The sequence below is a fragment of the Camelus bactrianus genome, chromosome 7 (assembly GCF_048773025.1).
Source record: "Camelus bactrianus isolate YW-2024 breed Bactrian camel chromosome 7, ASM4877302v1, whole genome shotgun sequence".
Taxonomy (NCBI): Eukaryota; Metazoa; Chordata; class Mammalia; order Artiodactyla; family Camelidae; genus Camelus; species Camelus bactrianus.
In genome coordinates, this window is record NC_133545.1 from 24,802,158 (window position 1) to 24,829,172 (window position 27,015).

Below are 27,015 nucleotides of genomic sequence, written 5' to 3' on the forward strand. Positions count from 1 at the left end.
TGATTAGTATTTTTTTCTGAGTTAATGGCATGTTCTTTTCAAGCTGTGGTTTCACTAGAATAAATCCTCTTTTCATGCTCTGTTCACAGAGGCCTTTTGTGTCCTTCACCTATTGAACACCCGGACTAAGCCTTTGGGCTGTAACATTGAGTTGCAACTAATGTGTGATCCATTAACCCATACCCTAGGTTTCTGCCCACTGGACACCTAATGCTTTCAAGTGATTAGTTTTCAGATGTCTTTATGCCTTCTCTGCCCCTCTACCTCCACTGTTGTTTTTTTTTTTTTTTTCCAAATTGACTCTCATTTTATTTCTATTCCAATTTGCAAACTCTTTTGGAAAATTTACATCATCTTTCTTTCCACACTAAGTTTGTTGAATAATTTCCGATTTGAAATCATCAGCCAACATTGTTTTTGAGAAGTTCATTTCCTGTTTCAGATTATTAGTAAAGACAAAGTCTATTCCTCTCTTCTCCTAGTTCCTATGGAGCACTGCTTACTTCTCTTATCACGTCCCTGATGGCCTTGCATATGATTAGTTGTGCTCATTTTTCCTACTAGGTTATAAGTGTCTTCAGGGCAGAGGATCTGCAGCTTTGCGCTTTCCACAGGGAGCAGCATAATGCTTTTCACACAGTAGGAATTTAGTCAATGTGTGGGAATTACATTATTATGGATATTTGTGGTAGACTACACAAATGCCTCCTTAGAACTAGAAATATTGCCATTAAATCTAACACATAGTTTGTGTTGTTTTCTTCTCAGTGTCTTTCAGGTGATGTTTTCCGCATGTACTTATGGAAATTAATTTGAATTAATGCCGTTTCTACAATTGGGATGCTGCATTATGTCTTTTCAAGCCAGGCACACAATATGTGTTACATTTGTTCTAATCGCAACATGAAACTCAGTGGGGAAGTTTTTTTTTTTTCCTTTTAAGTTAATTGAGCATTTCCATCCTGGTGTTTAAGATTCTAATTGCTTTTGTTTCAAGATATTTAAATGTTTTCTCTTGGCATTTTCTAATTATTACATAAAATCACACAAGCAGATACACAGCAGCCGTGTTTCGCCTTCTCTCTTGTTTTGTCAGGGAGCCCAGAGTGATTATGTTAGGCCTTAAGGACTCTCTTCATCATTTCCCCTAGTTTTCCTTGATACTGTATTTTCCTGATTTCAAATGGAAAATAATTACACTGTAAAAAAATTTAGAAAACATAAAAAGCATAAAGAATGAAATATAAATTAACTATAACTTATAATTCAGATATGATATAAAACAGCATTAATGTTTAGGAGTATATTATTCCTTTTTAATTAAACTTTTTTTAATTAAAAATTTTTGCTTTATAAGTTTCTTCTTTCACTTAAATGCATATATGAAACATTTTTATCAAGTCCTTGTATATTCTACTATACCATCTTCAATATTTCTTATAGTGATATTTTGATATATCATGATTTATTTTGACAATCTAGTTTTGAGTATAAAAGACTTTCTTTTATTCTTATCCCAATAAGTACTAATGTATTACCTTCAAACATACTTTATGATAAATTAATTTTCAATGAGTGAGCAACCTTAAGTGTAGAGAGAGGGACCATGGCTGGTACATGAGCTATGATGAAATTTAAATTCTTAAGGTTCTGTTGTTTGCTCCTTTTACTTCCAGGACCATTCATTCCCACTGGTGAGCCTATGATCTGACCCAATAGTTTTTAGGCACTGAAATTGGGGTTCTTTTACAGAACACCATAATTAGAGCTGGTCAAAGGGCAATTCTGTGTCGAGGCATCGGTGTAGCCAGAAAGGAAGTGAACAAATCCCCCAAGTACTGTGTGCCCTGGAGAATGAAGTGTATTTTATTTCAGTATTTCCATACTATTGATAATGTGAATATAGTACTGAATTAATAATAAACTGAGATTTAACAAAATTGGGAAGATGAGGAAAGGAGAAATAGGTATCATGGTGTAAGAGTGCCATAAAATTCACATCTGTTCAGATTCGGTTTGGCTGTGTATAAAATAAAAATACAAAAGAAAACAGGCTTAAATGAACAATAGGCTTATTTTCTCTCAGGTAATAACTTGGGGAGATAGACTGCCCAAATTATCTGGAAGAAGTTTCACCAAGTAGTTGGGGACCCATCTACCTTTAAAAATCACTGCTTTTTCATGCTAGTGTGTTACCTTCAAATTCAAGGACCAAAGTGGCTGCTGTTGATCCATCCATTTCATCTTCCTCCAGAGATAAGCATAACATGAGTTAGCAGTGTACACCAATCAAGATCAAATAAAAGTGTGTACTTTTTGGGTTTTTTTGAGGGAAAAAAGGACCAACCAAAGTATATTCAAGGAAAGAGAAGATCTCTTTGAACTTGGAACTTGTATCTTATAGTTTCTCTTTTATCACCATTAATCTTTGTTACAGTGGGTAGCCTTGAGCCTCTCAAACAATTTTCTTTGGTCCCAAAACACAGGTTGACCCTCCTATAATTCAGTCTACTTCTGAAAGCTATATGTACCCTTCTTGGTAGGAGCCATATGCTAACATCACTGTATTCTCTTCTATATGTAATATAGTGGTCTATATACTTCAAGTAGTAAAGATATTGATTGAGTGAATGAAAAAACAATTCACATAACTTTTGGCAACACATTAATTTCTTTATGTTTTATCCTGTCTTATTCCAAAGAGTCTGTTAATTTTCTAACCGTTTTCTCTCATCTTATTCTGAACAGGCCTGGCTACTGTTCTGCTCACCTCTGTTTCCCCAGGAGAATGTAGGAAATGATGCTTTGGTTTTACTTGACTCTGCTACTTAATGGCAGTTTTAGCACATAATGTCACCTTTGAGGTCCTCAGTTTACTCACCTGTAAAAGGAAGATAATGGCCTCTGATGTATCGGCCTCACAGATTTGCAAATAGATCTAATGAAAACTGATTATGAAAAACTTAAAATCTGCAAGCCATTGTACAAATAGAACATAGTGATATATTTTTTAAAATTTGCATTCTTTTTTTATTGAAGTATAGTCAGTTTACAATGTTGTGTCAATTTCTGGTGTACAGCATAATGTTTCACTCATACATATGCATACATATATTCATTTTCATATTTTTTTCATTATAGGTTACTACAAGATATTGAATATAGGTCCCTGTGCTATACAGTAGAAACTTATTGTTTATCTATTTTATATATAATAGTTAGTGTCTGCAAATCTTAAACTCCCAGTTTATCCCTTTGTTCCCATTTACCCCTTGGTAACCATAAGTTTGTTTTCAATGTCTGTGAATCTGTTTCTGTTTTGTAAATAAGTTCATTTGTGTCTTTTTTTTAGATTCCACAGAGAAGCAATATCATATGGTATTTTTCTTTCTCTTTCTGGCTTACTTCACTTAGAATGACGATCTCCAGGTCCATCCATGTTGCCACAAATGGCATTATTTTATTCTTTTTTAGACTGAGTAGTATTCCACTGTATATATATATACCACATCTTCTTTATCCATTCATCTGCTGTTAGACATTTGGTTGTTTCCATGTCATGGCTATTGTAAATAGTGCTGCTGTGAACATTGGCATGCAGGTGTCTTTTTTAATTATAGTTTTCTCTGGGTAAATGCCCAGGAGTGAGATTTCTGGATCATATGGTGTCTATTTTTAGCTTTTAAGGAACTTCCATACTGTGCTCCATAGTCCTCCATACTGTCCTTCAATTTACATTTCCATCAACATTGTGGGAGGGTTCCTTTTTCTACACACCCTCTCCAGCATTTATTATTTGTAAACTTTTTAATGATGGCCATTTTGCTTGGTGTGGGGTGATACCTCATTGTAGTTTTTGATTTGCATTTCTCTAATAATTAGTGATGTTGAGCATCTTTTCATGTACCTGTTGGCCATCTGGATGTCTTCTCTGGAGAGATATCTATTTAGGTGTTCTCCCTGTTTTTTGATTGAGTTGCTTATCTTTTTAGTATTAAGCTGTAGGAGCTATTTGTATATTTTGGAAATTAGTCTCTTGTTGATTGCATTATTTGCAAATATTTTCTCCCATTCTGTAGGTTGTCTTTTTGTTTAGATGATGTTATCCTTAGCTGTGCAGAAGATTTTAAGTTTAATTAGGTCCCATTTGTTTATTTTTGCTTTTATTTTCATAACTCTAGGAGTTGATTCAAAAAAAATATTGCTGTTATTTATGTAAAAGAATGTTCTGCCTGTGTTTTCCTCTAGGAGTTTTATAGTATCTGGTCTTACATTTAGGTCTTTAATCCGTTTTGAGTTTATTTCTGTATATGGTGTTAGAGAATGTTCTGATTTCATTCCCTTACATGTAGCTGTCCAATTTTCCCAGCACCACTTACTGAAGAGACTATCTTTTCTCCATTTTATATTATTTCCTCTTTTGTCATAGATTAATTGACCATAAGTGTATGGGTGTATGGGTTTATTTCTGAATTTTTCTAGCCTGTTCCATTGATCTATGTGTCTGTTTTTCTGTGAGCACCACACTTTTTTGATTACTATAGCTTTGTAGTATAGTCTGAAGTCAGGGAGCATGATTCCCCCAGCTCTATTCTTTCTCAAGATTGTTTTGGCTATTTGGGTTTTTTTTGTGTTACCATACAACTTTTAACATTTTTGGTTTGAGTTCTGTGAAAAATGTCATTGATAATCTGATAGGGATTGCATTGAATCTGTATGTTGCCTTGGGTAGTATGGCCATTTTAACAATACTGTTTCTTCCAATCCAAGAACATGGCATATCTTTCTATCTGTTTGTGTCGACTTCAGTTTTTTCATCAGTGTCTTACAGTTTTCAGAATACAGATCCTTTGCCTCCTTAAGTAGGTTTATTCCTAGATATTTTATTCTTTTTGATGTGATGGTAAATAGGATTGTTTCCTTAATTTCTTTTTTTGCTATTTTGTTGTTAGTATATAGAAATGCAGCTGATTCTGTATATTAGTTTTGCATCCTGCAACTTTACCAAGTTCATTAATGAGCTCTAGTAGTGTTTGGTAGCATCTTTAGGATTTTCTGTGTATAGTATCATGTCATCTGCAAACAGTGACTGTTTTACTTCTTCTTTTACAGTTTTGATTCCTTTTATTTGTTTTTCTTCTCCGCCCACTGTGGATAGGACTTCCAATTCTATGTTCAATAAAAGTGGTGAGAGTGGGAATCCTTGTCTTGATCCTGATCCTAGAGGAAATCTTTCAGCTTTTCACCACTGAGTATGATGTTAGCTGAGTATGATGTTTGTCATATATGGCTTTTATTATATAAAGGTATGTTCCTCCTTTGCCCATTTTCTAGAGAGTTTTTTAAATCATTAATGTATGTTGCATTTTATCAAAAGCTTATTCTTCATCTACTGAGTTGATCATATGGTTTTTATTCTAGTTTGTTAATGTGGTATATCATATTGATTGATCTGCAGATACTGAAAAATCCTTGCATCGCTGGGATAAATATCACTTGATCAAGGTGTATGATCCTTTTAATGCATTGTTGGAGTCGATTTGCCAGTATTTTGTTGAGGATTTTTGCATCTATATTTACAAGAGATATTGGCCTATCATTTTCTTTTTTGTGTGTGTGATTTCTTTGTCTGATTTTGATAGAGTGATGGTGGCGTCATAGAATGAGTTCAGAAGTGTTCCTTCTTCTGCGATTTTTTGAAATAGTTTCAGAAGAATAGGTGTTAACTCTTCTCTAAATGTTTGGTAGAATTCACCTGTGAAGCCCTCTGGCCCTGGACTTTTGTCTGTTGGGAGTTTTTAAATTACTGATTCCATTTCAGTACTGGCAATAGGTCTGTTCATATTTTCTATTTCTTCCTGGTTCAGTCTTGGCAAATCATACCTTTCTAAGAAGTTGCCCATTTCTTCTAGGTTGTCCTTTTTGTTGGTGGTATATAGTTGCTCATAGTAGCTTCTTATGATTCCTTATATTTCTGTGATGTCAGTGGTAACTTCTCCTTTTTTGTTTCTAATTTTATTAATTTGGGCCCACTCCCTTTTTTTCTTGATGAGTCTGACTTAAGGTTTATAAATTTTGTTTAGTGTTTCAAAGAACCAGCTTTTAGTTTCATTGATCTTTTCTATTTTTTTTTTTTTAGTCTCTATTCATTTCTGCACTAATCTTTATAATTTCTTTCCTTCTACTAACTTTGGGTTTTGTTTGTTCTTCTTGCTCTAGTTGCTTCAGGTGTAAGGTTAGGTTGTTTATTTGAATTTTTTCTTGCTTCCTGAGGTTAGCTTGTATCACTATAAACTTCCCGCTTAGAACTGCTTTTGCTGTGTCCCAGAGGTTTTGGATCATCATGTTTTTGTTTTCATTTGTCTCTAAGTATTTTTGGATTTCCTCTTTGATTTCTTCAGTGATCCATTGGTTGTTTAGTAGCATATTGTTTAGCCTCCACGTGTTTGCAGTTTTTGCAGCTTTTTCTTATAGTTGATTTCTAATTTTATAGCATTGTGGTTGGAAAAGATGCTTGATATGATTTCAGTTTTCTTAAATTTACCAGTGCTTGCTTTTTGGGCCAGCATATGATCTATTCTGGAGAATGTTCCATGTGCACTTGAGAAGAATGTGTATTCTGCTGCTTTCAGACGGAATGCCCTATAAATATCAGTTAAGTCCATCTGGTCTAATGCATCATTTAAGGCTTGCATTTCCTTTCCTGATTGATTTTCTGTCTGGATGATCTATTGATGTAAATGGGGTGTTAAGGTCCCCTACTATTGTTGTGTTATTGCCAATTTCTCCTTTTATGCCTGTTAACAGTTGCTTTATATAGTGAGGTGCTCTTGTGTGGGGTGCATATATATTTACAATCGTTACATCTTCTTCTTGGATTGATCCTTTGAGCATTATGTAGTGTACTTCTTTGTCTCTTGTAACAGTATTTTAAAGTCTATTTTATCTGATATAAGCATTGCTGCTCCAGCTTTCTTCTGGTTTCCATGCGTGGAATATCTCATTTCATCTCCTCACTTTCAGCCTTTTTGTGTCCTTAGATCTGAAGTGGGTCTCTTGTAGACAGCATATATACAGGTCTTGTTTTTGTATCCATTCAGCCAGTCTTTGACTTTTGCTTGGAGCATTTGATCTATTTACATTTAAGGTAATAATCAATACATATGTTCTTATTGTCATTTTGTTAATTGTTTTGGATTTGTTTTTGTAGGTCTTTTGTTCTTTTTCTCCTTTTTGTTCTCTTCTTTTGTAGTTTGATGACTATATTGTTACATTTGGATTTCTATTTCTTTTTTGTGTGTATATCTAGTATAGATTTTTGGTTTGCAGTTACCATGAGGTTTTCGTATAGGAAGTTTATATATATACATGATTGTTATAAGTTGCTGATCTCTTAATTTAAAATACATTTTAGATACCTTGCATTCATACCCTCCTCCCCTCACAGTCATTGGTTTTGATACCATATTTTACTTCTAATTGTTTTGTGTACCTTTAACTGTTTATTGTGGATACAGATGATTTTATTACTTTTGTCTTTCAATTTCCCTATTAGTTTTTGTGTGCATAATTTCCTACTTTAATTGTATGTTTACCTTTATTGGTGAGATTTCCCATTTTGTAATTTTTTTGTTTCTAGTTGTGACTTCTTCTCTTCTACCTAGAGAAGTTACTTTACTATTTGTTGTAAATCTGGTTTGGTGGTGCTGAATTCTTTAAGCTTTTACTTATTTGTGAAGCTTTTGATTTCTTCAAATCTGAAAGAGAGCCTTGTTGCATAGAGTATTCTTGGTTGTAGATTTTTCCCTTTCATCATTTAAGTATGCCATGCCACTCCCTTGGGGCCTGTAGAGTTTCTGCTGAAAAATCAGCTGATAACCTTATGGGAGTTCCTTTGTATGTTATTTTTTGCTTTTCTTTTGTTGATTTCAATATTTTTTCCTTATCTTTAATTTTTGTCACGCTGGGGGTGTAGGGCTGAATTATATCACAAGCATACCCCTCCTATTGTCCCACTGTTGTTCCCTCTTTTTTTTTTAACTTTTTTTATTGAGTTATAGTCATTTTACAATGTTGTGTCAAATTCCAGTGTAGAGTACAATTTTTCAGTTATACATGAACATACATGTATTCATTGTCACACTTTTTTTTGCTGTGAGCTACTATAAGATCTTGTATATATTTCCCTGTGCTATACAGTATAATCTTGTTTATCTATTCTACATATGCCTGTCAGTATCTACAAATTTTGAACTCCCAGTCTATCCCTTCCCACCCCCACCCCCTTGGCAACCACAAGTTTGTATTCTATGTCTATGAGTCTGTTTCTGTTTTGAATCTATGTTCTTTTTTTTTTAGATTCCACATATGAGTGATCTCATATGGTATTTTTCTTTCTCTTTCTGGCTTACTTCACTTAGAATGACATTCTCCAGGAACATCCATGTTGCTGCAGATGGCATTATGTTGTAGGTTTTTATGGCTGAATAGTATTCCATTGTATGAATATACCACATCTTCTTTATCCAGTCATCTGTTGATGGACATTTAGGCTGTTTCCATGTCTTGGCTATTGTAAACAGTGCTGCTATGAACATTGGGATGGAGGTGTCATTTTGAAGTAGAATTCCTTTTGGATATATGCCCAGGAGCGGGATTCCTGGGTCATATGGTAAGTCTATTCCTAGTCTTTTGAGGAATCTCCATACTGTTCTCCACAGTGGCTGCACCAAACTGCATTCCCATCAGCAGTGTAGGAGAGTTCCCTTTTCTCCACAGCCTCTCCAGCATTTGTCATTTGTGGACTTTTGAATGATGGCCATTCTGACTGGTGTGAGGTGACAGATACCTCATTGTAGTTTTGATTTGCATTTCTTTGATAATTAGTGATATTGAGCATTTTTTCATGTGCCTACTGATCATTTGCATTTCTTCCTTGGAGAATTGCTTGTTTAGGTCTTCTGCCCATTTTTGGATTGGGTTGTTTCTTTTCTTCTTATTAAGTCGTATGAGCTGCTTATATATTCTGGAGATCAAGCCTTTGTCAGTTTCATTTGCAAAAATTTTCTCCCATTCCGTAGGTTTTTGTTTTGTTTTACTTATGGTTTCCTTTTCTGTGTAGAAGCTTGTAAGTTTAATTAGGTCCCATGTTCCCTCTTTATGTTTCCAGTTGAATGAGATCTTTTTTGCTAGGTTCCAGTCCTTTTCCATTGATGACTATTTAGCAGACAGTTGCAGTTTTGTTATGATCATGAGAGGTTGTGAGCTCGTGGTCCTACTACTCTGCCATCTTGACTGGAAATCAGAACATAGTGATATTAACCAAGCACTGAGCATGAATCTGTAAGCTCAGAAAACCTTTCAGGAAAAGAGGATGCACTGCATCAGCTCTGCTCCTTCTAAGCTCTTCTTCCACTCCTTAAACAGCCTGTGGTCACACTGCAAATATAAGAACTATATTTTTTCCCCTTGATCTCTCACATTTCTTCTGCTCTTCTATCTAAGTGTTCCTTCTCTGACATTTTTGTTTCAGACTTGACTCTCCACCCATCTCTCCCATCTCCTAAGTGGGTCAAGGACAATCATGATCTCTTTTAGATTCCTTCCTTAAAACTAAATTAATATTTGATCTCATTTTTTTTACTGTCTAGTATTAGCCATAAGCAGCTTTTCCCAGAATCTTTTCAGTATATCAAGGATTCATGAAGGAAAAGAGACGAGAGCAGAGATGAAAAATACAGAAAGGAAGGAGTATTCACAGAAAGAGAAATAAAAGTTTGCAACAACCCAATATTCCTCTCCTCCGAAGTCTCTCAAGAAGTGATGTCTCTCTATTGATTTTCCAAGCAAGCAGTCTAGCTGAAAACTGCCAAAGAGGCCATCTCAGAGACCTACATGCATTGCTTGGAAATTCACTTTCAAACACATAGAATCATTTATTTCTCTAGGATCTAGAGCTGTAGAAATGCATATATAGTATGTAGTGGGAAAATTGTATATTTCAGTTTTTTTGTATATATCGGAAGCATTTATTGATTATGACAAACCTAGTGTTCAACAAATATTTGCTGAGTATTTATGACAAGCCAGGCACTGTATTAGGTGTTAGTAATAAAGCAATGAATAAAACAAGTTCAGCTTAGAATTTAGGTTAATTGTTTATACTTTCATTGCAGATGTTTTTCTGGTTTCCTTAAAGTACTTAGTGGCAATCAAATAAAACATACTACAAGTGTATTTGAATATAATGCATTTCTTTCTCAACAGTCATTATTTCCTTAATTACCTCCATGTGATAACTGTGATATATAAACAGCACTTGAAACAATGTCTGAACATGGAATCAGTCAATAAAATTTAGTTATGAGGAAGAGAAAGAATGTTACTGAGTCCAAGCTCATACTGCTTGCCTTACAATAGGCCAATAAATTGAGAGACAAAGTTTTGGGACAAGGAATAGTGACTTTATTCAGAAAGCCAGCAGACCAAGAAGACGGTAGACTAGTGTCCCAAAGAACCATCTTCTTTTCAATACTATTAAGTTACCATATTTTCTTATGGCAGATATTCTGTTAGGAAACATAAAAAATATCTTGTACCAAGGAGATCACCTTGACAATGATTGAGACTTATTTTATACTAAAAAGAGGGGGGCATAGCTGGTTGTTGCAGACTTTTTGATGTCAGAATCCTTTGTTCTTGCAGCTGTCCATGTAGGTCTGGTCACAGTGTTCATACAAACCTCAAACAAGATAAATGTTATTTTCTATTCTGCAATTTTTTATCTCTATATGAATGATAAAGTGTCATACCTTTAAAGGTCAAGCCTGGGAGGCAGAGCCTTGAGAATGGGTTATCATGTATATTTCAGACTATATAGGCAACTTTCTTTTACAAAGGTGCAGAGTCATCATGGCCTAAGCACAGGCAACAGAGTGCAAAGGGTAGATCTAATCTAATATGGAGTCAGGTATGTTCTTCTTTGTTTCAAGAGGAAGATGAAGGAGTCAGAAAACTGTAATTATTACTAGATTTGAAAATAAGACTGTATCCCAAGACGTGTGGAGGTGCAGTAAGTTCAAGAGGAACTACCAAGAGATCTGGATGTAGGTTCGAATATTTGCCATTTTCCCTTGAGCAAATTAGTCTCTCTAGGATCCATGTGCTCATTTATAAGATGGGAAAATAAAACCATGTCTTCTGATGTCACTGGAGGCTACATGAATCAAATAAGATAGCATAAGTGATAACGATTTTGTGAGTTGTAAAAGTACTATTAAATATAATGGTTAGTAAGACTTAAATTAAAAATAAGTCAAAGTATTTATCAATAGGTCTTCTTCTCCAAATGTCACTAATATTTTATTACGAAATTCACCACATCTAATGGCCCATCTTCATTATTAAATGGAATATGTGAGATCTAGTTTTATTTTTCAGAATACCAAAAAAAAAATGTCTGAGACAGGCATAAATTTCTTTTATGGTAGAGAAGGATGCTTAGTTGTTTGGAAAATGGTCCATGCTGGTGAACCTGTGCCATCTCTGTCATCTCCATAGCAACAAGCTCTGATGTAGTAAACAGAAGAATTTGATGAGAACAGCTTAGGGATACAGGAATGGGAATTTATAAAGTTACTAGCAAAGTAAGAAAATTGTTTCCATGTAAACATTCTCTCTTCTACCTCTGTTCTTAATGTGAAGTTTCTCTGAAAGTTATTTGTTACCATGGCTTTTAAATTTTAAATACCACTTATTTTTTCTCTCTCTCTTTTAAAAAGTTGGTTTTTGCAGAGTGGAGCACTTTTAGGACGACAAAATACAGAAGGCTCATAATTTCTGACTCACTTAAGGGGACATTTGGTGCAAGATAATATTTTTAGGTCCCAGCTGTTGTTCTAAGAGTAGTACAGTCAGGGACAGATCTCACTACTTTTGATTCTGTGGCCCCACCAAGGTAGGGTATTGAGGAATTAGATGGACTGCTAATCAGATTGTGATGTAAGTCCTTATGTTTTAGTATATTCAGTATTTACTGATTTAAAATTAATAATAATAATAGTAATAATAATAATAAATAATAGTAAACATTTATATAGTACTCACAAGTAGCAGACAGTATTCTAGGAGATGTATATGTGTTTTTATCGTAACACTTTGTGAAATCCATACTCATATTATCCCCAATTTATAAGAAACAGAGAGTTTCAATAACTTGCCTCAAATCACATAGCTGGTAATATAAACTGTGCTGTTTGTTTTCTCTGGCCAATGGCAATTTATTGGTCTTGTATCTAGAGGATCACCATCTGAGAATTACGATTACTGTAGTGATATGATATCCCATTTCTACCAGAGATGATGAAACCTTTAATACTTAAGTAGGCACAGAGAAAAAGAAATGAGAATTGTTTTTCCTGAATAGGCACAAGGAGAAAGGGGAATTCAGTATCTTTTGACTCAAAACAAATCTCTCTACTGCACTTTGCAGTAGTATTGATAGCTAGCATTTACAAAGCATCTTCTACATGCTAGGCAACATAATGCACTGTATATGTGTATATTTCTCACTTAATTCTCACAATAGATCTTTCTGTAGTTTTTATTTTCATTTTATAGATGAGGAAATGGGGACAAAAGGACTTTGAGTGAGTGATGGAATGATGAAACTGATCAATAATTCTTTACGCTTTCAATTGGGACACAGAAATTTTAAATAAGTTCATAATGGTGAATGGTCCAGGGTTTAAATCATAAGACTGTTCAGTTCCAAAACCAAGAAAGTGATCAAAAGGAATTGATGAAATTGACTTGCACAAATGCATGGGTGTTTCTGCAAAATATTTTATCAAAGTAAATAAGGTAGGTGGTGTTGAAAATTTATGCTACATGATGTTTTTCTCGCTTCTGGTTGATGCCCTGAAATGATAACTATCTCATTCTTTGTGTATTTTGCTATTTTAAAGTCTCAGAGTTTACCAAAAAAATGTGGTAAATATGCCCGTGTTTTATTTCACTTTTGTTTGTTTATTCAAAAAAACTTTATTTAAGCACCAACTCTGACCACATGCCATCATGCCAAGTAATAAAGATACAGAGATAAGTAAAATATCTTCCTTGGCTTCAAGTTGCTCATGATTGAGTGGGTGAGATGATAAGCAAATAATGACAAATGAACATGTAGGATGAAACTCTCATCTGGGGGCTTTCGGAGTGATCAGGGAAGCAATGTCAGGCAGGAAGTAGTGTCTAAGCTGAGGTTTGAAGGATGAATTGAATTTTTCCAGGCAGTCTGGGTGGGGAAGCTGATTTCAATCAAGGGAGAAAAGATGAGATTTTAAGGTATCACTATGTGGAGAGAAAATAGAAAAACAAATCTACCTTGTCTGAGGACTGATCACTTCTCTAAAACAAGTGACTTTTTATTTTTGTACTAACAGCATTAATTTAAAAGCATGTTTCTGATTTCTTAAGAGGGTATGCAATTGCAAGATCTTTTGTGGTAATACGGTTCCATCCAGAAAATTGTGGATGATTTCTCATTGTTTCCCACTCGTTACTCTTAAAGACATTTATCTAATAAAACTGCATTTGATGATGCACATTTAAGAATTATTTATCAGATATATTGTAAGTGTAAGTCTTTTAATTGGGAAGTTAGAAGGGTCAGGATATATTAAAGTGTAATGGTTGAGTTGTAAATTGACCATTTGTGATGATCAATTTCCCACCCAGACTTCCCACAAATTTCAATTCATCCTTTCAAGACTCTGCTTCGACACTACTTCCTTTCTCATCTTCCTTTCCTAATAATTGAAGGGTCTTTAGAAATGTTATCTTTCCTTCCCCAGTCAGTGAAAGTATGTGAAATACAGTAATTTCTTTCAGTTTGAGAAACGCCATCTTCTAAGTGAGGCACGTAAAACGTCCCCAACTCTTCCCATTGATGTCTTTTGACACGGCCTGTGCAATTCTAATTTGTCTCATTCCTGTCTATTCCAGTCTCTCACGTCGTCCCCCAAACTCTCCCATTTGTCCCTTCTCTCTTACTATCTAAATCTCATTCTAAGTCACATCTTTCATTGACAAGCCTTTGTTTACTCGTGAACATGGAGATTTTTTTCACTCTGCCCAGTGCTTATGAATAGTGGGTTGATAGATAAACTTTTTTCAGAGAGTTTTCCCAAATTGCTATTTTAACTGCTGATAAACTTCTTAATCCAGTCGCTAATTCAGTACTCCTGGGGGGTGTTTATTTGCTTGGAATCACAAACAACCCCAATCAATGATACCATATAAAAGACAGATTTTTTGTGCGCTTGTGATTGTGTGTGTGCTTGTGCGTGTGAATGGGCTGGAGGCAAACAAACCTTAAGTATCATAGAATCTTCAGATTTTTGAGCCAAAAAATAATCTAGAGATCCTTTAATCCAGTCCCTTTATTTTAATAAAGAGCAAACTGAAGCCCAGAAATCACGCAGCAAGTAAGGGAGACCAAATAAGAAGGTAGGACCACAGGCTCCAACCTGTGCCACTGTACCCAGGGCTCTCAAGGAGATCTGTTGAAATCAAGCAGGCTTGGCCTTTTGTAAAATGTAGATTTTTTTTTTTTTTTTTTTGGAATCTTTTAAAGAACTGGCCTGGAAAACACTGTCCAGTCTGGTTTTTGACATCATCTTTCATCTTGGTCGGTTTCTTTTCATTGGAGTGCAAGAAAGAAGAGATTACATTTGAAATTGTTTACTGTCCTCAGCTCTGAAGCACTTTGCAGTTCAGAGAAAAAAGGACATACATAGAAATTAGGTTCCTAAAGTAATTCCTAAGCCATTTGAAATGCATGATTTAAAAAAAAATAACAAAATGCTTGATTTAATACTCTGTAGGGAGAGGGTGGGAAACGCAGAAGAAACTGACCTTCCCCCCTTTGCTAAGGAAAGCCCATTTTGAAAGCCTCTTAGCCTTACAATTGATGCCAGGACTTAGAGAAATTCTGAATGCTAGGATTTACCTAGGCATGTCTCCAAAGTGAATCCTGTCATTTTCTTAAATATTTCTTTTCTTCTCTCAAGTCCTGTCATTCATACCAGACATTTGAACTCATGTTTTGGTTCTTTTTGCAACAATTAACTAGTTTTTTTTTTCCTATCCTAGAAAAAAGAAATTAACCTTTCCAAGTACCATATATTCATAATGAGAATATTACCTAGGATTCCTGCAAGCTCTTCCTTTGGGACTCACAGTTAAGTGGTGGCCTGATGATGGGTCGTTTTGGCTCTTCAGTCATACCAAGAGCACTCTCCTCCCCCTGCTGCTCTGAGGTCTGAGAGTTGCACTCTTCCCTTCCTCTGTCACCCCTCCTGAAACTTTGGGCTTTCCTCAGACTGGCTGTGGAATGCAGAAAGGTACTTGCTCTCCTCCTCGGTAATCTCCTGTAGGTATAGAATTTCATTCCTGGTATTTGAGCAGTGATGAGGGATTTGGGTTACCCCTTTAGAATCCACAATACAGTATTTCACAGGAGGGTGCAGAAAAAAATGAAGCTCATACCTAATTCTACATAACAGTTTCAGGGGGAACAGAAATGTAGAAGTTAAGAGTCTAGGGGAGAAACCCAATTTTAAGTTTAGTAGGTTGCCTGCTGCTAGGGTAAACAGGGCAGAAGTCTGAATGTAACCTTACTTTTTTGGATGTGCCCCAGAAATGTATCTGAGGGTATGAAAGCACACCTGGAACTCATGAAATAAGCTGCAATGCATTCATTTCGCCACCTTGAAGGAGGTGGGGCTAAGCAAGTCGTGTCTACTAAATGTATTTTCTTATTTTTCTAATGTTCACTAGGTGTATAATACATATGTATGAACATAAATGCATACATACGTCCGTCCCCAGTAATCATTATGGTCGGTTTGTAATTTGCTTCCTTCATGCAGAAAGGAGCTTTTGGAGTGAAAATGCTAGCTATTTTACATCTTAAAGACAATTCACTAGGTGAGAGCTGATCCTGCCTTCCTTAATAGCAAACTATTCAGCATGAGTTTGGAGGCAGAAACATACGTGGAAATCACATATCCTCAATGTACACTTGAAGCTCATTTGAAGTTGTTCTTTTATGGTGATTATGGAATCTAGACCTTAAAGATTTCCAAAGTAACTTGTCTATAAAAACAGTAATAACAAATGGCCTCATTGATTGTTAAATAAGTAACTTGTAATTTCTGTTCTTTATGTTCTGTTCTTTATGTCAGTGAAAGTCTAAAACTGGGGATAAAAGTGGACCTAAAGAACAGGGTGGACTCGAGGTGGTCATGGAGAAGACTATCACAGATGTGGTAAGTAGGGCTTATCCAGAGATAGACCATCCCTGACTTGCCCGCATGACTGAAATACCGGCATCACTAACTGCTTCAGGATCCAAAGACAGTGGTTGCAAGGCTCCTTTGGGGTAGGTGGAAATCCACTGAGTCATTATCAAGGTGACCTCCTTGGTATAAGATATTTTTTATGTTTCCTAGTAGAATGCCTGATGTGAGAAAAAACAGTACATTTAATAGTATTGAAAAGGAGAGAGGAGGAATGGGATAGGAGCAAGGTTTCCATGAGGAACTACTGGAGTGCTACAGAGGGCCCTGGACGGTCACTAAGGTTGCTGAAAAGGGGGTGAGGGGAACCATCAACACAATATGTGACCTCGCAGCATTATCCAGCTCTTTTCCCCCTCTACATCGCAGTCCACACAGAAATTGAGCACACTGAGTTTGAAGAGATCAATATTTTGGCACCTTTGTAGTACACGCATTTCTGTGTGCTGACTGGAAACCTGAGCTGTCAGGATGAACTATAAGCAGTCTTACTATGGACAAATGACACTTGGCTTCTGATATGTGGTCACTGCATATTATGTTGGACACTCAGCCGCTGGGTCGGTGGAGGGGGCAAGGGTGGCATTGGATGTGGCCTCACTCATTTGAGAGGCTTTCATCAGGAAAATTCCTTGGTGACCTCACCCTGCTATTAGTATCTGTCTCCTCTTCCCAAGGGAGTGGTAATAGTAGGGGCACAGCCTGAATAGGTGCTTAAAAAACAGTTACACAGCTGCAGAACCTTTCACCACTGACTCTCACTACAGGTGCAGGCATTTTGGCCAGTCAAATCTTGGCCAGTATGAATTCCACAGCTTTTTTTCCACTGCATAGACTCATCACATGCACTCAACTTTACTGGGAATTTATAGTTCACAGAAAGTTTTTCATGAATGCTTCATCACTTTATTTTCATAATAACCCTCTGAGGTGGATATTATTATTTTGATGATTATTTCATTTTTATGATAATGTAACAAATGTATTTTTTTCTCATGGGTTGTTTCAATTCACAAACATTGTTTAAATATATAATACCTGTGGTCAGCAAAATGCTGCCCTACTTACCCACCCTACTGCAAAGCCATCATCATTCTAATCCCTGAAACCTGTGAATTTGTTAAGGGTACATGGCAAAAGAGAATTAAGATTGCAGATGGAATTACGGTTGCTAATCAGATGCTAATGCCTTAAAATAGGGAATTTATCCCGAGTTATTTAGATGAGCCCACTGTATGTACAAGGGATCTTAAAAGTACAAGGGCAGGCAAAAGAGGACAGAGTGATGCTATATGAGAAGAACTAGACCTGCTGATGCTGGCTTTGAAAATAAAGAAATGGGACCAAGGACCAAAGAATTTGGGTGGCCTCTCACATCTGGAAAAGGTGAGGAAACAGTTTCCTCTAGAGCTTCCAGAAAAGAACACAGTCTGGCTGACATCTTGATTTTAACCCAGTTAAGCATGCACTGGATTTCTAACCTACGAAATTGTAAGACAATAAATTTGCACTGTTTCAAGCCACTAAGTTTGAGGTAATTTATTACAGCAGCCCCAGAACACTAAGATTTTCTACATGAGTGAATGGTCTAGGCACCTAAAGTGGAATATTTTGACTGACAGTTTTAATCTTTTAGATGGAAATATTCCTTAAATAAATGTTGCATTTTCCTAGTACATTAAGCAGGATGCATTGATCCCTATTTAACTTTCTTAATAATTGCGGAACATAGTTATGAAACCAAAGGTTTGGGGCTATAACAATACAGATGAGCTCTCACATGCTATTGATGTAGGAAGTCCTATTGGCTATTACACTAAATGAGCCTAGTTTATAGTTCTTGTTTTGTTTTTGTTTTTGTTTTTAAGTTCTTGGGTCTCTTTTATCCTTATCATTTCTAGTTGCTGGCTGTTTATAAGTTTCTACCGGTGGCCGACCACCACCAGTGCTGCTTATAATCTGTCCAAACTTGTTTAAAAAAGTAGACAAAATTATTTTGGTTGAATTCAGAAAATATATTCTGAGCGTCTTCTATATATACATACTTCAAATGTGTTTGGTTTTTCAGAGGCTAGAACATAATGAATGCAAAATCTGTCAGTATTTTGTATATATTAAATATTCACTAGGGGCCTGTGAGATAAATAGGAGACTAATAAAGGCATGATTTCTGTGGGTTCATCTCTGTCTGACCTAAAGGAGACAAGACTGTATTTTAAATCAATAAGCTTGAGGTGAGGGCTGGGGGCTCCAAGATGGCTGCAAGTTGGAGCCACTGCAAAGCCCTCATGGTTGGGAGGTGAAAGAGGAGAGTAGAGGTCAGGCTGGCGAGGAAGGCAGGACTGTGATCATGAGTTTGGATTTTATTTTACAAGAAGAGCATTAATGAGAAAAACAACATAATCAGAACAAAGGTCACTTGACTACTGTGCGGACAATAGATTGGGTGGGGGTGAGAGGGCCAAGAGAGTGATAAGATTGAGAGGAGACCAGTGATAAGGAAGCTGTGTCAGCAGTCCAGGCAGCAGAGTGTTGGCTTCGACTAAGGTGGCAGCAGCGGAACTGGAGAGAAGGCGTTGGAGTCAGGATATACTTTGGAGACACAGCATATTACTCAGATCTTAAATGCAAGGGTTATGATACCATGTTGGGGAAATAGTCAGGGTATTCAATGTAATAGGGGAGCTACAACCCGACATAAGTCACATCAATACAAGGTAAAAGGTCCTAGAGGTCATAGCAGAGGTAGACACAGTATGGAGATCTTGGCAATATTTAAATTAAGACTGATTACTTTCCCTCACTGTTAGAAGCTTAAAATTGGACCCTCCAACAAAGCTGGGGGGAACTCATCCCCTTTTGCATCCCTCTGAGTGTCCCTTCTCCTGCTCTTCTCAATGCTGGAGTTCTGACTCTTGAGTGACCACTCAAGCAGGCCAGGCAGATTCCTGCCTGCTCCAGGCTCCACCATTGATACCTTTAACCCAAGAACCCTTCTAGAAAAACTTGGAAACTTGATAGAAATGTTTACATATGAATCTTGTAGAAAATACAGTTTTTGATTGAAATTATCCTGGGCTCAGAGATCTAAGTGGTACCATCTCAGTTCTAAGAAAATCTGGAAAACCAGTATATCATTCAGTTAAACAAGACATATTTCATATGTTGAATTTCTGCTTATTTGAATTCCTATTTCTTTGACTCAATAAAGGATCCAGATACTGAGATAATGATACAAGATTCTTTGACCTAGGCTGTGAACACCAGATGCCAAGTTTTCCCAATAAAATTGACATTTTCTAGCAAATACTAACATTTATCATTCAAATATATTTTTCATTTTATTTTTTATAAAAATACCTCAGAGGAAGCCTGATTTTTCAAAAAGCCATAAACTTTTTATGTCTAGGCAGAAATTCCTTGAGTTCTATACGATGTTATGACCCTCTGTTTATCTTCATATTCCCTTGAACGTCAGGGTTTAAGGCCCCCCCACCCTTTAAGAATTATAACCAAGGCTGATCAATCACTCATTTCTCACTGTATTAGAAGTAATAAGAATACCACCAATTGGTAGAATTTGTCATTTTTCTAGATTAAACATGTTTCTATCTTAGTAGCCAAAAAGTAAAGATTGCTGCTTGATTTTTCAACTCTAAAAATGATGATAACAGTGTGGTCACAAAAAAAAGAAAACTTGAACGTCCTTTCTAAATCCCTTTCAAATAAGGTTAGATTGATTTTTTTTAACATAGGCAAAAATCAGATCTTTTCCCCTTCAGTGGTACTCTTCAACAAACTGACATTCACAGGGAGTGCTTTCCTGCATTCTGAGAATTTTAAGTGATTAAGTCAGCCAAGCAGCCCTTATGCAGGTGGAAAATCACAACCAATGACCAGAAGGTGATTCAAACAGTGACGATCTGTTGAGAGTTGCCTCTAAGCCTGTTGACCAGAGGAGCTCAACCTTGGCTGCATGCTAGAATCACCTGGGTAGCTTTGAAAATGCTGACTCTCGGGCCATACTCCAGGCCAACTAAGCAGAACTTTGGAGGAGGGTCCCGGGCATGACTGTTTCTGAGACTCCCCACGTGATCCCCAAATGCAGCCATGATGAAACCACTGATGCATGACAGTGGTGCTTTCCCATCAGCGTTACTTAGGGGTTTCCTTCAGACTTACGTGAATCGTAGAGAACTGGAGTTCAGAACTCTCAGGATGAGAAGGTCATTCGGTAAAGGGCACAAGAAAGTTGGCACTATGTGCTGCTTACTGTCCGTGAGCAGGTGTGCACCATGTGATTGCTTTGAAGAACTGGATGAAAAGAATTCACCACCCCCTAAACAGAGCCGTTTCCTCAGTAGGTCCAACCCGCTCAGTTACTGCATTGTGTTTCCTCACTAAAAAAAAGACAGGACCTCGGAAGGACAATGAAAGAGGAAGCTTAGTAATTATTTACCTGTTCTGCTAGGTGCCAAGACACCTATGAATCACAGTAAGTGGGTGGACAAACACTGGCCACTCAGGAACTTGGCTTCCGTACAAAGCCCAGGGCTTCTGTAAGCCAGTAATCATGGGACAATAGGAGGGAGTAGGGACTGTTTCTAACTGGGGAGAAAAGTCTACTCCCAGCAGAAAGACATTCCCATCACAACACACACACACACACACACACACACACACACACACACACACAAAGAGTGTTTACGTTTGAAGAAACTGTTACGCACAGGAGGTGAAAGCATCCTTTATAAAGGAATACTTAAAAACTATTTGAAGATGAAGGTTGCAACTGAATTCGAGTTTCTCAGTCTTTCTGTAGTAATCCAAATTATGATATGCTAATTGAGTAAATATAGATTGATGTTAACAAATGGATAAAGGACTATTACTCCCCCTACACTAGCAATGTTTATGTGTTTTGGCCTCTGCTCCAACATCTTTCCAAGTTTTTATTCAAAGAGCACAGGTTAGCAGAGGATGTTTTGCAGTTGAAACTGGTAAACATCTGGGAATCCAGGTGCTCGACATTTAAATTCTCTGTGGCAGAAGCGTTCCTTCATCATATGAAACTGTCATATTATTATTTTGCCTAATGATACCATCATTATCATATTCACTTGAGTGACAAAATGCCAGATTCATATTCATCAGTTTTCTGCTGTGTCTCTCCAAATCAAAGAGCTTTTTCTTTTTAAATCTATCAAATTAGCATGGTGGGCTCAGTCAACAGAGAGTGGCGTTTCAGTAGTGATATTCAAAAATTATGTGCCATTTTTGTCCATCTTTGTAATTCATGCATTAAATTTAGTACTGCCAGGATTTAGCTATTTAAGCTTGAATTGTTCTGAATTTAATTATGTGTATCAAGGCAAATATTTAAGTGTGAAAATTTCAATCACAAGAAATTAGAAAAAAGTAAACATAATTTAGAGAGGAAGGATAAGAAGAAATATTCTTATTATATCAATCTGCTAACCTATATGATTCTAATTTTTTGACTGAATTAAAAGAATACATTTGCTTTTCATGTATTTAAAAATGGTGCTTTGTCTAAACACACATTAAAACAAGCATCATTAGTAGAAATTACATGAAAATAGTTATGGAACTTGAAAGGTCTGTAGTAACTTAGTAAGTGATTTGAGGAGACAATACAGAAAGCAAAAAGGAAAGAAAGATACCTGAGTTGTTAGGGGCTTTGGCTCTGGAATCAAATAATTTGAGTTTATGCTTTGGCTCAGGCATTTATATGTGAACTGGGCAAGTTACTGAACCGTTCCAAGCCTTATTTCAATGCTGCCTAATTCATATGTTTGTTATTTGGATACAAGTAAACAACATGTCCTGCATGTAGTGAGTGCTCAGCACAGATTAGCTATTATTTGTTAATAAGAAGGATTAGTGTATGTTATATTACATTAGCTTAAATGATATTATATGGTTATATTGTAAGGTAATTTTATTTCCAGTTATAGACTGGTACCTGAGAGGGAAGAGTAGACGAAGGGTATCCAGATTTCAGCTAACATTTGAAAGATACTTTCATAATATTAACTCATGTGAATTAAACTAAAGCACGCAGGATAGTAGTTCAGCGTGACAAACTTGTAACTAGACAATTAACCCTTCAATAACTAATTGCCATCAATGAATTTGAACTCACTAAACGGGATCTGCTTCAGCTCAACTAATGGCACCATCCAAACAGCCACTTGATCGTATAAATAGAATCCTCTCGGCCTCTGAAATTCTTGGCATTCCTTTGCTGCTCCTCCCTACCAGCCATTAACACAGATTTTGCTGATTACAACTCTTGGAAACCCTCCAAACTCTTCCTTTTTCCCCATTTCTCTCTCCTTTCCTCTCCCACCTTGGGTCTCTGCAGTCCCTTTCTCCTGCCCACGGATCTCTTGAATTTCTGCTTTAAGAAATTTCTTACTTTCCTAACACAGCTACCTTCTCTGTCTTCTCTTCAGTCCATAAGAAGCAAGCCCTCATCTTTCCTCCCATTACAGGATGGCTGACAAATACAATCTTAGTATGAAAATTAATTAGTTTACACTATATCTTGAGCACAGTTTTACCAAATTCCCAAATTAATTCTCTGTTCCCTGGTTCAGTGTAGTACACACAGTTAAACCCTCTGGCTTCACACAAATCAGAAGAACAACATATATGTGGAAGCTCTAATTGCTAATGATTCTTTAACTCTGTGTAAGTCAACACAGTGACACCAGCATAAAAACAAATGCAGTGGACTCTTGCCATGTATCTAAGAAGAGATCTCGAGCATGAGGAAGACTGAAGTAAGTGGTATGGCAGTCGAGAGCCTGGGTTGTAGGGTCAGACTGTCTCATTCAAATCTGTTCTCAATGGAACCTTGGGGAAGTTATTCACTCTTTACTAGAGATGCTATGCGAGCAACCGTATCAATTGCTTAGCACAGTACCTACTATATTTTCAGCATCCTATGACTGGTAGGTCAAAGTGATGATCTTGTTCTGTATCTCTGGGAGTGTTTGTATGTGCCAGTGGGTGTGCATACTTTAATTTTCCCTTCCAGGGTGACCTCCGGCACGATTCCAAAGAAAGGAGGAAACAGGTGGGGCAGTTACTTTCAAAGGGTGAGATGTTTACATATAAGACTTTATAAAATCTACTTGCTGTTGTGCTGGCTTCCTGAAAATTTCCATACATAAATAATAGTTATTCATTTACTTAAAACTGTTTAAACAAGTGCTTATTGAGTATGTAGATCAGATTCTGGATGCAGTTTGAAGGCGGAGCTGACAGGATTTACTGCTGATCAGCTTGCCACAGATGACAAAACGCCATTCTGTACGTTAGTACATTGACTCATGTAACACTCGACAAGGGTGAGAAGTAGTTGTTGGACTTACATAGTAAGAGGGAGAACTGATGATCCGAGGCGTTAACGTGGAGAGGTCCAACAGCCTCGATGGGGCAGGAGTGTGGTCTTGCACTCAGTGTCCTTATTCCCAGCTGCCTCTCCTTGTATAAGAGCCTCGCTCCCCAGGAGTTCTTTTAAGGTCTTTTTATCTCATACAATTTGTGGTCAGAACAAATATCTTGGTTGACTCATAGTGCCTTCCTATTACATATCTATTCCTTTGCACCACAAGGAATTTCCCAGACATCTTACCCAGTGGCTTCGTAGTGACCTGAGGAGAAAATTTTAACTCCTGCGGGCAGCTCACAGCTTCTTCCTCACTTGGTGATAGGTTCTTTCTGCAGCTTCATGGCTCCATCTCTGGCTGGACTCCCCACCCTACCCCCCACCCCACCCCCACCTCATACCTGTACCAAACACACACACACACACACACACACACACACACACACACATTAACTGATTGCACTCATAAAATTACCTTAACCTCATTAGGTGTAGTTTCCAGGTTAACATAACAACCTGAGTGTATATTTTCTGATCTGGAAGGATAAGAAGAGCAAAATATGGCAATAGACCAAAACAGAAAGTATCAATTAGTCCTCTGAGAAAATAGCTATTAAAACCTCAGTTATCACAAGGATGTCCTTTTTGGTTTTATCTTTGTCTTGTCAGTATAAAAGAACTTTTGTTTTGTATTTTTTTTAACATTTTTTATTGATTTATAATCATTTTACAATGTTGTGTCAGATTCCAGTGTTCAGCACAATTTTTCAGTTATTCATGGACATATACACACTCATTGTCACATTTTTTTCTCTGTGAGTTATCATAACATTTTGTGTATATTTCCCTGTGCTATACAGTGTAGTCTATTCTACAATTTTGAAATCCCAGTCTATCCCTTCCCACCCTCCACCCCCCTGGTAACCACAAGTCTGTATTCTCTGTCTGTGAGTCTATTTCTGTCCTTTATTTACGCTTTGTTTTTGTTTGTTTGTTTGTTTTTGTTTTTGTTTTTTAGATTCCACATATGAGCGATCTCATATGGTATTTTTCTTTCTCTTTCTGGCTTACTTCACTTAGAATGACATTCTCCAGGAGCATCCATGTTGCTGCAAATGGCATTATGTTGTCGGTTTTTATGGCTGAGTAGTATTCCATTGTATAAATATACCACATCTTCTTTATCCAGTCACCTGTTGATGGACATTTAGGCTGTTTCCATGTTTTGGCTATTGTAAATAGTGAATATCCTTTTCCATCCTTTCACTCTCAATCTATATGTGTCCTTCTCCCTAAAGTGGGTCTCTTGTATGCAGCATATTGAAGGTTCTTGCTTTATTATCCAGTCTGCCACTCTGTGTCTTTTGACTGGAGCATTTAGTCCATTAACATTTACAGTAATTAATGATAGATGTGTGTTTATTGCCAATTTGAACTTATCTTTGCAGTTGAATTGGTATATCCTCTTTGTTCCTTTCTTCTTCCTTTTGTGGTTTGGTAATTTTCCTTTGTATTATCATGGATTTTATTTAATTTTTGTGACTCCTTTGTAAATTTTTGGCTTGTGGTTACCCTTTTTTGTAAATCTGTCAACCCATTACTATAACTGTTTTTATTAAACTGATAGTAACATGATCTCAAACCCATCCTACTATTAAAAAAATTTAAAAAAGAAAGAAAAAAATACTCTATATTTCCCTGCCTCCCTCTCCCACTCTCAGTGATTTGTATGTCTTCTTTTATAATTTCATGTTTACTTTATTTGTAATTCATGAGTTATCACCTTTCCAGTTGTGTGTTTCTCATTTCTGTAGCATCCTGCTGCTTTTCTATTTAGAATAGCCCTTTCAATATTTCTTTTAGCATGGGTTTAGTGTTGCTAAACTCCTGCAGCTTTTTTTTTTTTTTGTCTGTGAAACTCTTTATTTCTCCTTCTATCCTCAAGGATAGCCTTGCTGGATAGAGTATCCTAGGCTGCATCTTTTTTTCATTCAGGGCTTTGAATATATCTTGCCACTCCCTTCTGGCCTGTGGTGTTTGTGTAGAGAAATCAGCTGAGAGCCTTATGGGGGTACCCTTGTAACTTACTCTTTGCTTTTCTCTTGCTGCCTTTAGAATCATTTCTTTATCCTTGACTCTGGCCATCTTGATTATGATATGTCTTGGTGTGGGTCTATTTGGGTTCTTCCTGTTTGGGACCCTCTGAGCTTCCTGTACTTGGATATCTGATTCCTTCTTTAAGTTTGGGAAGTTTTCAGTCAGGATTTCTTCAAAAACCTTTTCAATCCCCTTTGATCTTTCTTCTCCTTCTGGAACCCCTATTATGTGAAGATTGGGACGCTTTATATTATCCCATAGGTCCCTTATGCTATTTTCATTATTTTTTATTTGCTTCTCTTGTAGTTCTTCTGAATGGATGCTTTCTATTGCCCTGTCTTCTAGATCACTAATTCGTTCCTCTGCATTATGTAGTCGGCTTTGCACAGCTATTAGATCATTCCTCATCTCTGTCAATGAGTTTACCCATTCTACTTGGCTCTTCTTTATAGCTTCAATTTCATTTTTGACATATTTTATATCTCTAAACACTATCTCTTTTAATTCCTTCAGCAATTCGATCACTCCTTTTTTGAAATCTTGATCTAGTAGGCTATCGATGTCTATTTCGTTGATCTTTCTTTCAGGGGATTTCTCTTGTTCTTTTAATTGGGAAAGGTTTTTCTGCTTCCTCATCTTGCTCATACCTCTTTGGCACTGTGGTTTATGGAGTATCAGTTGTTTATTTTGGTCCTTAAGGATTTTATCTATCTGATGCCTATTTAGGAATAGAACTTAGGAAAAAAAGAAAAAAAAAATAAGAGAGAGAGAGAAAGAATTTTAAAAGAAGGGAGAAAGGGGGTTTGAAAACAGTGTATAATGAATAATAGAAGAGTGAGTTGAAGCAGAGTATTAATCGGGTTGAGACGTCCTTTTAAAACCTTTACAAAAAAGGGGGGGGGATGAATAGATGTATTTGAAACCTGTGTCTAATCAATAGCAGGACATCAAAACCCAAGAGAAATAGAAATGAATTAAGAAGTAAAGATTAAGAGAGTAATAGAAAATAGAACAGGTAAAAACAGATTTAAAAAAAAAATGGGGGGGGCTTGTCGGTGTTCTCCTGGAGTCTGTGTGCTTTTAATGTGAAGTCTTTCTGTCTTTGTCCTGTTTTGGAAGCTCAGCTTGCTGTTTTCAGAG

At 36.6% G+C, this 27,015-nt stretch overlaps 1 protein-coding gene across 1 annotated transcript in view; it reads left to right on the forward strand.

Moving 5' to 3' along the window:
• Positions 1–16,260, forward strand: part of IQUB (IQ motif and ubiquitin domain containing) — a 166,134-nt gene extending 149,874 nt beyond the window's left edge. Inside the window, exon 14 of the transcript XR_006722158.2 lies at positions 16,245–16,260. The gene's annotated coding sequence lies outside the window, so the exon portion shown is untranslated. The remainder of the gene's footprint in view (positions 1–16,244) is intronic.
• Positions 16,261–27,015: the final 10,755 nt, after the last annotated feature.